The sequence below is a fragment of the Chaetodon trifascialis genome, chromosome 3, assembly GCF_039877785.1.
Source record: "Chaetodon trifascialis isolate fChaTrf1 chromosome 3, fChaTrf1.hap1, whole genome shotgun sequence".
NCBI classification, from domain to species: Eukaryota; Metazoa; Chordata; class Actinopteri; order Chaetodontiformes; family Chaetodontidae; genus Chaetodon; species Chaetodon trifascialis.
This window is the reverse complement of record NC_092058.1, coordinates 1899823-1913616: the sequence shown is the minus strand read 5'-3', so window position 1 is coordinate 1913616 and position 13794 is coordinate 1899823. Positions and strand designations below refer to the sequence as shown.

At 47.0% G+C, this 13794-nt stretch overlaps 1 protein-coding gene across 5 annotated transcripts in view; it reads right to left on the bottom strand.

Moving 5' to 3' along the window:
* Positions 1–13794, bottom strand: part of LOC139350749 (dedicator of cytokinesis protein 3-like) — a 149099-nt gene that overhangs the window by 88718 nt on the left and 46587 nt on the right. The window lies entirely within an intron of this gene.

The following is a 13794-nucleotide window of genomic DNA, read 5'->3' as shown; positions in this document are numbered from 1 at the left end:
TGATGTCTCTCTGTGGTGGATTTGTGGCTACAGAGGCATCTGTCAGAAATACTGCAATTAATGTGACGACAATAGTGAATAATGAAATTAAATTCAGAGTGGATTGAAGTTTCTGAAGCTTTTCTTCAGGTTTGAACGCTCCCAACTGTCCCAGCAAAGCGTTTTCCTGCAGATTCCAGTAGCTCTGGTGCCATTAAAGACAGGACAGAGATGTAATCAGCAGCAGCTCCACAGTTTCCAGTTTCCACAGATAAAAAATAAATGCAAATTGCTTCGCAGGAAGTGGGAGATAAAACTCAAAGCAGCACTCCTCCCTCGTCTGGGTGTGTGTCTCTGAGGAGGTGAGCTGAGGCCACGACTGCAGTCTGCTCTGAATGCAGAAGAAGAAACGAGACGGGACGGGATCGTCCCCTCGATCGGCTCTGTCTTCGTCTCTTTAACTGGCTGCTTCCATTAAGTCTCTTTGTGTTTGAGGACCGAGCGTCTGAGGTCACCGCATCTATTTCTGCCGTTACTTCCTCATCCAGTTTGCAGTGAATCAACCTTGAAAGCAAAGACGACTTCACGACCAAGACGTGGTCACGCTCGTCGAGCCTCGTGACGGCCTCTCTGTCCGTCACTGTCTCTATTTATAGAGTGTGGCTGTTAGTGCAACTGTCACACTAATAGTTTACAAATCCTGACAAATCCCCGGATTTATCAATGTTTGATGTTCAGGACGAGGCGTTCACTTTGTCTCTGGCTCTGCTTCTCACTTTGAAGTGCTACTCTTCGTCTTCTGGCACAGTGCTGCTCTCTCTAGCCCAGCGGTACGCAGGCCTGACACAGTTCTGTGCGCTTAAATAATTTATTTTCTAAGAAAAACAATGATTTTCCTAAAAGCAGAATGAGTCAGGTCCAGCACTGCTTATGCAAGTCCAAATATGGATCACGGTAATTTAGATAAGCACATAAAGCAGTCAAACTGCTGATGGATGCGACAGCCGTATCAGAGATGGATTTAGCTATTTGCTAATGCTAACCAAACATCTGCTACTGCTGCGGCTTCACATTAAAAGCGTTCATCTGGCACGGCGAGGGGTGGCTTTTATTGTGAAGCAGTCACAGAAGACATAATGTGTGTGTCACGTAGCTGACTGCAGAGCGAGGAGCAGCGAGCTGGTCGATGAAGAGTTCATCTGGCCGCACTGGAAACACAAACACAAACTGCTTCTCTGCGTTAAACCACAATAACTGTTGCTGCAACAAGAGAAGTCCCAAAACAACCAGGCCTGAACTCAGTCCAACAGCTGGAGCGTCGTCCAGTGAGTCAGCATCACCTCCACACACACACACACACACACACACACACACACACACACTCACACTCACACTCACACTCACACTCACACTCACACACACACACACACACACACACACACACACACACACACACACTCACACTCACACTCACACTCACACACACATACACACACACACACACACACACACACACACACACTGACTGCAGTCTGATGCTTTGGCGGCGGGGACGCACACCTCACACCTCGAGGCGGCGGATTGTTCGCATCTGTCTGCGTCTGCCATCGTCTCTGTGTCACTGTCACCATCTGTCTCTGTGTCATCGATGCCACTGTCTCTGTCTGTCAGTGACGCCGTCTGTCTCTCCATCAGCCCCATCACTCTCTCTCCGTCAGCGTCACGCTCTGGGTCTCTGCTCTGAGCGCCACGCCGCCTGGGATCCCTCTCTCTCTCTCTCTCTCTCTCTTGTTCATTGCCCCTCGCTGTCATCGCCGTCGCTCCGTCACCGCCAGCGGCCTTGTCAGCCTGTCGTTTGTTTGATGGGACTGTCACAGACTCTCACTCTGTCTCGCTCTCTTGACGTGTGCTCCGTCCAAATGCGCCAAATAAACATGAGTTACAGCGTCGTCCATGAGGAGGTAAGCGGAGCGGGACGGATGAGACCACAGAGTCAGGAGTTCAACAGGTGAGGGGAAGGTCACCTGACACACCTGTGACGACCTGAAAGCCCTGCTCTACCTGTCTGCTTCCAGCTTGTACGCTGGTTCAGCCTCAAAACGTTTGTTTGCCTGCCGGCATGAAAACGAGACTTAACAGGATAAAGTTGATAGTTACTAGTTAATTAGTTCAGTCGCCTCAGAGGTTTTAAAAAGACGTTCACTGAATTTATGGCGTTAAGTCGAATCTCAGCTGTTTCCTCTTCAGCTGCTGGTGGAGACAACATGCAAAGCTGCTCCCAGTAACTGCTGTGGGCTGCTTTCAGGAACACCAGTGACTGAGCTTAATACGTTTCATAGACACACAACTAGAAACCAAAGCTGTGCAGAGTTTTAACTCTGAACAACACGAGCTGGTCCCGTCTGTTCTCAGCAGGCTGAAACCTTTATAGCACAGCCTCATTCCTGCACCGACACACACCTTTCTTCTTCTTCTTCTTCTTCTTCTTCTTATTATTATTGTTCTTATTGTCACATCTCAAACATCTTCTTGTAAATGCTTTTAAATATTAATGAGACATTTCTATTTTGATCTCAAGCCCGTCTTGTCAAAAGCTACAGCCTACAGTTCAGTGAAAGCTCGTGAATGAAGGACATCTTTTTCCATAGCACCTATTTTGAACTGTGTGTGTGTGTGTGTGTGTGTGTGTGTGTGCGCGCGCTCCACAGTGTACAGCATGTTCATCTCTTTGTCTTTCGTCATGTATGGAGGAGAGTCATTCATGAGTCATCCACATCCATACAGCACTTCAGAATTACCCATGATGCCGTGCTTCCTCGTGTGCTTTTGGCTGAGGTTCTGTTCTCTCTGAATGATGAACGATGCTTAAGCACGACACTCGAGGTCTGTTTCAGAGTCAGGTGAAGAACGCAACCCGCTGAGCGCCACGCACTGATTCATCACTGAGATTTATTGCTCATGATAGCGGCGCCATCTTAACGCCTGAGACCAAACATCACGTATAAAAGCACTGCTGCTTCTGATGAAAGCAGGTTTTCTGGAGACATTTTAGCAACTGGATCAAGAACAAACTGCAGCTCAGTTCATTTCAGACTCACACCTGAAAACAGACTGAGGGAGTGGGAGAAGTATCCCTGCAGTCAGAAGAGAATAAAATAAAGCCGGAGAAATCTAATGAAGCAAGCGTTCATCGCAGCCCAGCCTCAGAGTTTAAAAAGAAGTCCTCACAGTGCCTCATCAGAGCCTGAGGCTGAAGCCAGGACACCTGGAAAAGGTGCTCATGACACTTCATTGGGGACTTTAAAGATCCCTGTTTTAAGATGGACATAAAATAATGTGTCTGATATGATTTTTCCACAGAAAAAGCTCAATTATTTAGTTAAATGCATCGACTCCTCCTCTTTCTTTGAATATGTCATTGTTTTAATTTGAAAAGGTGAGCTGTTTTCAGTGTTTGTGTACTGGACGCTTCACATGTCCTCTTCATGCTCATATGTGTTGAACACTGATCCAGGATCTGCTTCCAAACCAGTCGTGATGTCACTGAACTTTCCACGTTGAGCAGATGAATGTGAAGACAGTCGGCATCAATCTGCACCATGAAGCTCAAACACTCGACTGAAGGAACAAGAAGAAGAAGAACAGTGGAGGAGATTTGAAGCGCGACGGCTGAGGGGACGGCTGAGGGACGGCTGAGGGACGGCTGAGGGGACAGTTGAAGGGACGGCTGAGGGACGGCTGAGGGACGGCAGAGGGGACAGCTGAGGGGACAGCTGAGGGGACGGCTGAGGGACGGCTGAGGGGACAGCTGAGGGGACGGCTGCAGCGTTCAAGAACAAAAAGGTTCTACTTTGAATGTGCGATTCCATCTCAACGCTTTTCGACGTCGCAGCCCGACTGTCTGCTTCACACAGCCTCTACTGAGAAACACATGAAGATCTGAGCAAACAACAGGAGATTCCAGACTAGAGCCGAGTCTGTTGACGGTACCTGATGTCTGAGATGATGAGGCGATTACTGAATGCAGAGTCAGCAGAGGCTTTGCAGCTTAAAGATGAAGTTTACTCTGCGTGAGAAGATCTGAGGAGGCAGTACTGATGAAGACGTTCTGTGCAGGTTTATCTATTATCCAATCAGACATAACATGGACCTGGACCACCCTGTGTTCCCTGAAAGTGCATCTATAAATACACTCTGCATGTCTCTGTGAGACAAATCTGTCTGTCTCCTTGCATCCAAACAGCTTCCCGCTCCCACAGACGAATGGACGGCTGGTTCACTTGACAAATGACTTATTTCTTCCTTCTACTGTACTTCAGCAAGACTGTCACAAAGCTGAAAGAGAGGAGACGCAGAGGAAGCACACACACACAGCGACACACACGCACACACACACACACACAGCGACACACACGCTGAGCGAACACTCGGGGATTAGCATCGCTCTGTCTGCCTGGTATTGGCATTCAGTTTATCCGGCGGATTGGGTCAATAGTCTGACAAACGACTCACATCTGTTAAGCCAGTCACACCACTTAGCCTGTGGCCTTTATGTGTGTGTGTGTTTGTGTGTGAATGTTTGTGAGAGTGCAACAATGTCCGCGTGTGTGTCTGTGAGTGTGTGGCGCTTGAATAAGTCATTTTCCCGGCAGGATGTTTCATTTTAGGGTCTGACTTCAGAAGTTTGCTTCAATATTTCATCGGTGCTGCAGAGTTCCACCAAAAGCCAAACTGAAGAGGACGTTTGACACAAATCTAACGGCAGTGAATTATTTAAGTGTCAGAAAAAGAACAACGCTCATTGTACATACAGAGAAAAGATGTTCGTGCATGCTTTTAACCCAAACATCCAGCGGTGCCGGGTAGAGTCGACAGGACGTTCTGAGCTCACGCTGGAGCTACGACGAGGTTCAAACGTACTGCACATGTGAACCATCTGAATCCACTCTACTGTAAACACCAGAGCAAGGTGATCTGATGCGACAGGACGCAGAAAAAACAGGGAAATAAGCAAATGAGCACACTCGCTCTGAGCATTCAGGACAGAAATTCTTATCATCTTTTATTCAAAGCAACACTCTGCATGTCGTCGGCTCCAAACAGCAGCACAAAGAAACGCTGAATTTGGAGGCCCAGAACTGAGTTAAAGACTCTGAACCAGAGTCCACATGGGTCTCAATTAGAGGGATCAGATGCTCTGTTTCTGCAGCCCCACTGATACTTTAAGGCAGAAAGCTGTTATGAGTCAGTAATGATACCATGAATCTGCGCTGACCCAATAAAACGACTATATTCGAGACGTTCTGCAAACCGTCCCTCTCCACGTCCGCAGAGAGCTTTGGGTGTCCAGCAGTCAAAGCCACATCGGACTTCATCATCATATTCATGTTCAAGCTGAAACTCTGAAAACATGACACAAAACTTTAAAGCACTTCAGCTTCTTGAGGGTAACAAACCGTTTGTCTCAGGAGGTCGGAGGTCAACACAGAGTGTTTTCACCTGGATGCTGCGACATGAGTCAGAGAGTTCAGTAATATATGGGTGAATTCAGGATGTCGTGAAATCAGAAAGGGACCTTCAGCGTTATGACTAACGTGTTTGTGACTCGCTCACTGGTTGACAGAGGGGTGCAGACAGATGGGGAACGATGGGGGAGCGAGGAGCAGATGTGACGACCCCCTGTAGGATTATAATCCTGAAACAACCTCACCGCATCGCAAATATGGAGGCAAACTGATGGAAACACTCTTGGCAGGCGCTACACAGATGAGTCTGACTCTGGAAGGCTATAAAACATCGACAAACTGAATGTCAACATTAATAAATAGCAGATATTTTGGTAGTTTTGAGGTGATTTTTACCTCAAAAACTGACCACATGTGGCCAACATGGCCTCAACTCCACGTAACTCCAGCACAGTACAGTCAGACTGGATTCGCCACTTTGAACCAGTGTTCCCACAGAGGGAGAACAAGCTCCACTTCTTCACAGCAGAACAGACCAATTAGAGATAGAAGAAGAAAATGCTTTAGAGAAAGGAAGCACAGCAAAAAAGTCAGTGTTAACGTTTCATAAAACAAACAAGAGTGTACTGAACAAACAGAGCAGGAGCTCCAGTATGAGCTCGCCTCTGGTCCACTCTCAGTCTGTCTCCTGTCAGAGGACTTCCTGTTCAGCTTTTTCTTTATCAAACCTGCCAACGTGCCAGCACCACACGGGGCTCTCTGACGGCACTGTAGGTTACATATGAATCTACGATGTGGATAAAAATACTTTAGCACGTTGCTATTCTGACACAGATGAAGCAGCAGTCGGAGGCTGACGTCGCAGCTCTGTCTCACGCTCACCTCAGCCGTTACCTGCTAGCTTCTGTCTGTCTCTGCTTTTAGCTTTAGCTCAACAGGACACCAAAGTGCAGGACCACCACCAAGTTTTTCAGGTTGAGATTAGTGCTTAGCTTGGAGGAGCATAAAGATGTCTGCTCTCCAACTTCTCCAGTAGTATCTTCTTTAATTTAAGAGTGCAGAAGTGCTCTGCTTGTTGAGTCACTTTCAACTTTAAACCAAACCATGAGGAAATGTGACATACAGTAAGAAGAAACGCATAACTGCCTCTTAATGGCTTTCCTCTTACTGTAAACAGTGTGAGATTAATGCGGATTCCATTCTGTGAAGCTCGTGCTCATGTTTTATGCATCGTATCTCCCTGCTGCTGCAGCATGTGGCCGCCTCACAAACATATTACATGTGCATTTAGCTGCGTGTTCCAGCCATAAGCATATGAAAGGGAATAAATGGGAATCCCTCGAGTGGGAGTCAGAGCTGCACTGAAGCACAGGCAGAGGCTGTGTGTGTGTGTGTGTGTGTGTGTGTGTGTGTGTGTGTGTGTGTGTGTGTGTGTGTGTGTGTGTGTGTGTGTGTGTGTGTGTGAGAGAGAAGCAATTTGTGGTGCAGATCTTTAGAACGAGGACAATTTTGCCGAGTAAAAGGGAGAAGAATTTTGGAAACATATTGAGAAAAAAGGTTTGAGAGAGGACAAAACGAATTCAGAGCGCCTCTCCATCTGCAAGTCAACATTCAGGAGCACACAGGCGGAGGTTCGGAGCAGAATTAGATGCTCGGGCACACTCGCTTGTGAGTCCACTCTCATTTTTCTTCAGCTGTTTTGGCTTCTGAGCGATTGAGATCACGAGAAGTCGCTTCCCAACCTTCTTTGGTTTGCAAGTGTCAAACGGGACACGTCCACGCTGGACGTACGGGTCGGCCTTTAGAAAGACATGAAGTTTACAGATTTCCATCATTTGGCTTCTTTAAAAGTCTGTCCTCTTCGAACAAACCAAACCCCCCCCTTCCCCCACACTTGGTTCAGCCCTCTGCCACACCTCCAGCAATCAGCCTGGACTCCACTTTGGTTTTCACGTATGTGACTCTGACACCTTCATGGAGGACAGAGAGAGGACAGGTGGAGAGGTACCTGGAGAAAAAAACATGCTTCTTCATTAACTTTACAAATGGACTCACAGTTGTGTTATTAACATGTAATCTTCCATTTCTGACCATGTTTACGTGTAGCTGACCTGCGTGGTCCACGGCTGAGGACAGTTAAACTGTCACACACATTTATCTTTATGCTGCCGACGTGGAAGTCAGCAGTGGGATGAAGTACCGCTGATAACTGAAACACCTGCACTCAGAAGCCGCCTCGAGCGTCCAGGTGAGCTCACCTGTCTCTACGTTGTTTACAGGCAGGTCATCCAGACTCAGAAGAGGCACAATGGATCAGTTTGTCAAGTAACAGGACAGACAGGGCTCATTTTCAGGTCGTGGCAGGTGACAGGTGTGGCCTGCCCCGACACCTGAGCACAGTGGGAACCGATCCAACTGTGTGTGTCCACGAACCCATAAATCAGACTGAAATACGCAGACTTTTCTAGAAGATTATCGCGGAAAATAAAAACCCTGTGAGTTTACCTTTTCATAAAGCAGCAAAAAAAGCTGTACCATGACGTGTTTGAGATTATTCGCCTTGAGAGACGTCACGCGTCCTGCAGTGTGCCTAGTGTGGTCTGCAGACTGGGTACGCTCCACTGTGTTCTGTGCTCTCTCAGATCTGTTCATCAATATACAGCACGTCCATATAAAACTCAGAAAGAGAAAGATGGTGTGTGCATCTGCGTGTGTGTACAGGACTGTATGTGTGTAGGTGTGTGTATGAACAGAGGGAGATTACTTTGCATGTATACATGAATATATACGTGTGAGACATCTGTTAATGCTTATCGCCATTAACGAGTTCCTGAGTACATGATAGCATGTACTGCGCACGCCGGTGGACATTTAGTGTGTGTGTTTGTGTGTGTTTGTGTGCGAGAGTGTGAGAGTCATCGTGCCCTGCAAACAGATCTCATCCTAATTAAGACATGAAGCTTGTCATTTCAACATCCTCCACAATGCCCGCCGGCACAGGCAGGCAGAGTCTCAAGAGCACTCAGCACCGCAGCAGATGGACCGTGTGTGAGCGTATGGGCTGCGTTCGCGTGTCTGTGTGTGTGTGTGTGTGTGTGTGTGTGTGTGTGTGTGTGTGTGTGTGTGTGTGTGTGAGAAAGTTTCCTCATGCCCTCTGGTTGCTGCTGCTCCGCAGCTGACGGGGACGATGAGATTTTGTAAGTGTGACGAGGAGAACGGAGAGGAAGACGGGAGGAAAAAAAGACGGTGAGCCAAAGACGTTGATGAGACACACGAAGCTTTTTTGCATGTGTTCGTTTACTTATTCATGTTTGTGTGTGAGTGTGTGTGCACGTGAGGCGGACTTCCTGTGAGCTTTTAAGCTACATAACAACCTACTATAAGATGAAATGAGAGACAGAAAAAGTGGGAGACGCTAATAAAGAAGAGCACGGTGACAGAGGGAGCAGAGGAAAGTCTTCCTCAGCATCAGCAGAACTAGGCCACCCCCCCACCTCCCCACCCCCCGAACCAACAGGAGTGACCGGGGTGGCACAGACGGCATGCACCAACCCACATACAGCTGAGAGAAAGTGCATGGCACAGATGGGACGAAGAGCTCGGCGTGATGTCGAGCCTGGAGATCTGCTCTCTGCTATTAATAGGCTAAACGGGAAAACTACTCGCTTGCACTTTACCCCCGACTGCTCCAGAAGAGATGTCAGTAAGCGGCGAGAGGATCCCTGGGTTGAATCTGAATGAGGAGGCGAGCAACGACCAGTTCTCAAACCACTCCTGTTTTCTGTTACGGCTCCAAGAGGACTGGACCAGCTTCTTATTGTTAACGTGGAGACGATCTCAGAACCTGTTGCTGGTTTGCGTGTTGTGTCATGTTTGACTGACAGATGTATCAGCCTATCACCATCCACCTAAAAGAAAGTCTGCTCAGGCTCAGTGTCCACTCGCCGTCCTCAGTGGCGTCGGTCTGCATCCTGAATCCACTTTGAGCCTGGTGTAGATGCACTTCTGTCCCAGACAGCTGAAGTGAATGTTCAGCAGTATTTTGCTGTTTCCAGCACTGAAACTGGCAGCCGCCTTTCACAGAGCAGCTTCTGTGTTTGTTTTGTTTTGCCTGCCCTGAAATGAAACGAAATGTTCAAAGTCCTGCATATCCACACAGACGTGGGTGTGTTTTTGTTCTTGCTTTGTTTCTCAGGTTAGAGTCGGGTGAAGCTACAGTATGCGGAGGGTGAGGGAGCGAACTCTTCTCAGAGGATTCATGAAGGAGTGTGTGACCGTCAAGACTGTCAACCGAGCAGCCACAGAGTGCTACGAAGGGGGTTAAGAGACTGGTGACATGTCACGCACAGGTACAGGTGAGGTCGAAAACATGGCTGTGCTGTATTTTGGTGCCTCAGTACTCTGCATGCAGGCTGGGATGCTTCATTATAGCGAAGCTATCGTTAACGTTAGCAGCTGCATCAATGCTTTCCTGCAGCACAGGTGTACCTGAGACCATCCAGCCACAGTCACCGAACACCTGCGTGGGTTCACTATCAGCATCTGGAAACTTAAAAGATGATCTGACATGACCTGAATTTGCCAAAAGAACAAAGATAAAAGGAGAATTTGCCCTTTTTAGAGAGAAGCTGCTGAGTCAGCTGCTAAGAGGGTGAATATGTTTGTTTAAGATGTGACTTAATCGGGTTTTATTTATTTAATCGGCACAGATTTATGCTAAAAGCATTGCCAGTGTGTGCTAAAAACTGATCCTGTATCTCTGGATAATGCCAGCTGCTTGATATTAATGAAGCTTGAGCAGCATTAGGACAGAGCACTGCTATCAATGACTGACCTCTGTGTGGATGTTTTTGATCAGTCGATCGTGATCAGAGTTCAGATGGTCGAAGCTGGAGCAAAAGACTCCAGTTGAACACCAGTGATGTCCATTAACAGAGGAACAATTAAAAGGTAAATGTCAGCGTATCACTCTGATTACGTCCTGGAAGATAAAGGCTGGACGAAGTGTGGAGCTCACACACCTCCTCCCATTTATCTTCTACCAGAGGTCCCTATCGCAGTGGTGACGAAGGTTTAATGCCTTACAGGAAACAGCAGTTTATCAGGCCATTAAAGGTCTTTAAGGACAACTATTATCAGGACTTTCAAACTTTTCTCTGTTGGTGATTAGAGAAACAAACTGTGATGAAATCAAAGAAGATAACAACAGTGTGACTTTGTGACACCCAGTATTCAACGAACACATCGGGGTCCATAGATTTACCAACAACAAGCCTTCTCTGCTCGGATACTCGGCTGTTTACGTCTGTTGTGTAATGTAATAGACTGGATTTTTAATAGCACTACTGTAATGGAAAACAGCACCTCATCAAGTCCTTAATGGTACAGGCTGCAACCTGAGGGCTGTTTCAGGACACAACGGTGGCATTTATGCAGTTTCTTCACTCCTCACTGCATTTCTGTGTCTCGGTTTACTCTCACTGCTCTCATAGTTTCTGACCACATCGGGTGTTTTTAGAGAAAAAGCTCCTCTAAACCCATTTTACAGCACAGCAGCAAGCAGCAGACAGTCAGCTGGTGAACACAGAGGAGCGTTTAGCCGCTAAAGAGCCAGATTTTCCTCTCAGACACCATCATTCAAACGGACCCTAATGTCGCTCTGTGCCTGCTGCATCTGTAAACAGGCAATGTTGATTTAAGGTTCTTCTTTAAAGTTCTTCTTTAAAGTTGCTAACAACTTTATGTTTGGCCTCTCTAGCCTTTACAGAGAATAATTAAGTATAAAGTGAGCTGGTTAACTAGATTGCAGCATCACATGGTGCACAGCATCACAGTGAAACCCATCCCATCTTTCAGTCTCTTTTTCCAAAACAAATGAACAGTCAAATCACCATTTCAGTGATGTCTTCAGCATTGTTTGCTATTTTTCACATAACAAAACTGAATAAAGCTCTTTTAGCGTTAACACTGAGTTTGTACTCTGCTCCAAAATGTGGCTGTGCTAACGCTCGCGTCGAGGAGTTCAGCTAATGAGCGCTGAGCAGCTCTACTGGAGCAGATGATGGAGCATTACTTTCAATTTCTCTGCCCTGGTTTTCTCAGGCAGTCAGGGAAATATAACATCTGACCTTCTGGTCTTCAGCCCACTTCTCTGACTGCAGAGCTGTAATCCATAAAACGCTGTGAGGGCAAATGTTCTTTGAGGTCAGGGCTTGTGCACATTAAGCCACACTCAGCTCCACAATGCCGCCGTCAGCTCACAGAGGTACTGAGGGTTTACTGAAACATCGAGTCAACGGCAGCATGATGTGAGAGTGAAGCAGGACATGTTAACGCGCTGCCATCGTGAAATCAGGACAACGTGATGCTGTCATCACGGTGAGAGCAGCATGTCCAGCAGCGTCTACATGTCTGACTGTTATTCCAGGGTGTTACACAGTCAAAAACCTTCAGAGCTATCCAAATGTTTAAGTCATACTCCACCTAAAATCTATCTTTGAAGGCCAGAGAACACATTTCGCACTCCTTGGGATGCAGAAACACACCCATCAAGGATGTAGGCCCCCGTCTTGGCTCTCAAACCAGAGTTTATTAAACCTTTAATCTGCAGGTTGAGGGATGATTTGTGATTTATGGACAGAAACAACACCACATCCATCTCTGTGTGTCCTCCTGGGCCAAATAATTAAACGTGGCATTAGCTTGAGGACTTCAGAATTATTGACTAAAGTCCACCGGGATTATTAAAGTTCAGTCCAGCAGACGTGAATTCATTCATTCACTCATTCATTCATTCAGGGACAAACACACGTCTTTCCTTTGCTGACATTAAAGCTGTGGCCAGATGTTTAAACCTCACTGCTGCCTAACAGATTTTCAGATTTTAAGGTCCCATCATCATCCTCACCAGCTGATCCATGTAGAGCCAGTCTGTCCTCACATACAGATGGACTGAGGAGGCAGTGGGAGTAATGGTTGAAGAGGCGTTTGTGTCATGGCTGAGGACGCTTCACTGCAGACGTGGTTTAAACAACACGAACGAGTTAATGAGCTGATGTGTGATGAACATCTACGAAGTCCTCAGCTCTCTCCTCTGTGCTTCACATAATGAGCTGCAGCAGACAGATGTCAATATGTGTCCAGCCACTTTCACTAATTCACAACAGACTGCAGCTCTGCAAAAAATAGCTGTGGGTACTGACACACACACACACACACACACACACACACACACACACACACACACACACACACACACACACACACACACACACACACACACACACACACACACACACACACACACACACACACACACACACACGGCTGCAGGCTCTAAAATCATTCACATACAGTGAGGAAAACATTGGTTTGTGTTGACGTGGAAAATCAGCTCAGGAAGGAGAGACAGCTCACTTCCTGTCCTCAGTGTAGCGTCCCAGATGTCCCTGCAGCGTTTGAAAGAAATTTTCTATCTGTACCATATTTTCCTCTTTTTAGCCCGTAACAGATAACCGTAATGATCTCTCATGCAAACAGGCATTGCCTTCAGGCTGCAAAGCACTGAGCAGAGCACAAACCTCCACCCACGCTCACCGCTGCTCCAACCGGAGAGGAGAAGCCTCCACAGGGGGCCATGGACGCTAAAGATATGTGTTTTTGTCATCCCGTCTGAAATGACCCATATGAACAGTTGGTAACATGTGACCTCACAGTTCAGGAAACTGAAGTGTAGGCAAAGACAAAACCATCTCTGAACATTTGTGTCCTCCTGTCCTGCCACCACAGTCCACATGAGAGGAAGATGTAGATCTGCATCGCCTCATTCAGAGCAATTAGCTTAATGAGCTGCAGTGAGGGGTCTGGGGGGGTGCTCTGGGGGGCTTCATACAGGCTGCTCTACCTACTATGTGGTCCAAGCCATTTAAAAACTGACCAACTGCTTTGGTTTCAGCACACTTTCAACACTAAACCTGTTATTTCACACAACCTGCAGATGTTGACGCTGCTGCCACAGAATCAGCTGTCAGGAGACAGATACCAGAGACGGGTGATAACAACAGCCAGCGTAGGCAAATTAGTTTAACTATAATTAGAGAAATTACATGAACGTCACTTCAATGGACAAATCCACTCACACAGACTTAATCGAACATTTTATATCCGCCGAGCATATTCCTTCTTAGTGTGAAGACGGAGCACTTTATTCAGCTGCCTGAGCCGAAGCCCTGATTGGATATCACAACATGTAAGAAGTGGATGTGAGCGGGTCATTAGTGTTTAATCTGTGATCATGTACGGCAGGAAATTGGAGCTCTGAGGGCATCAGCTCACATGTAAACCGTCATTA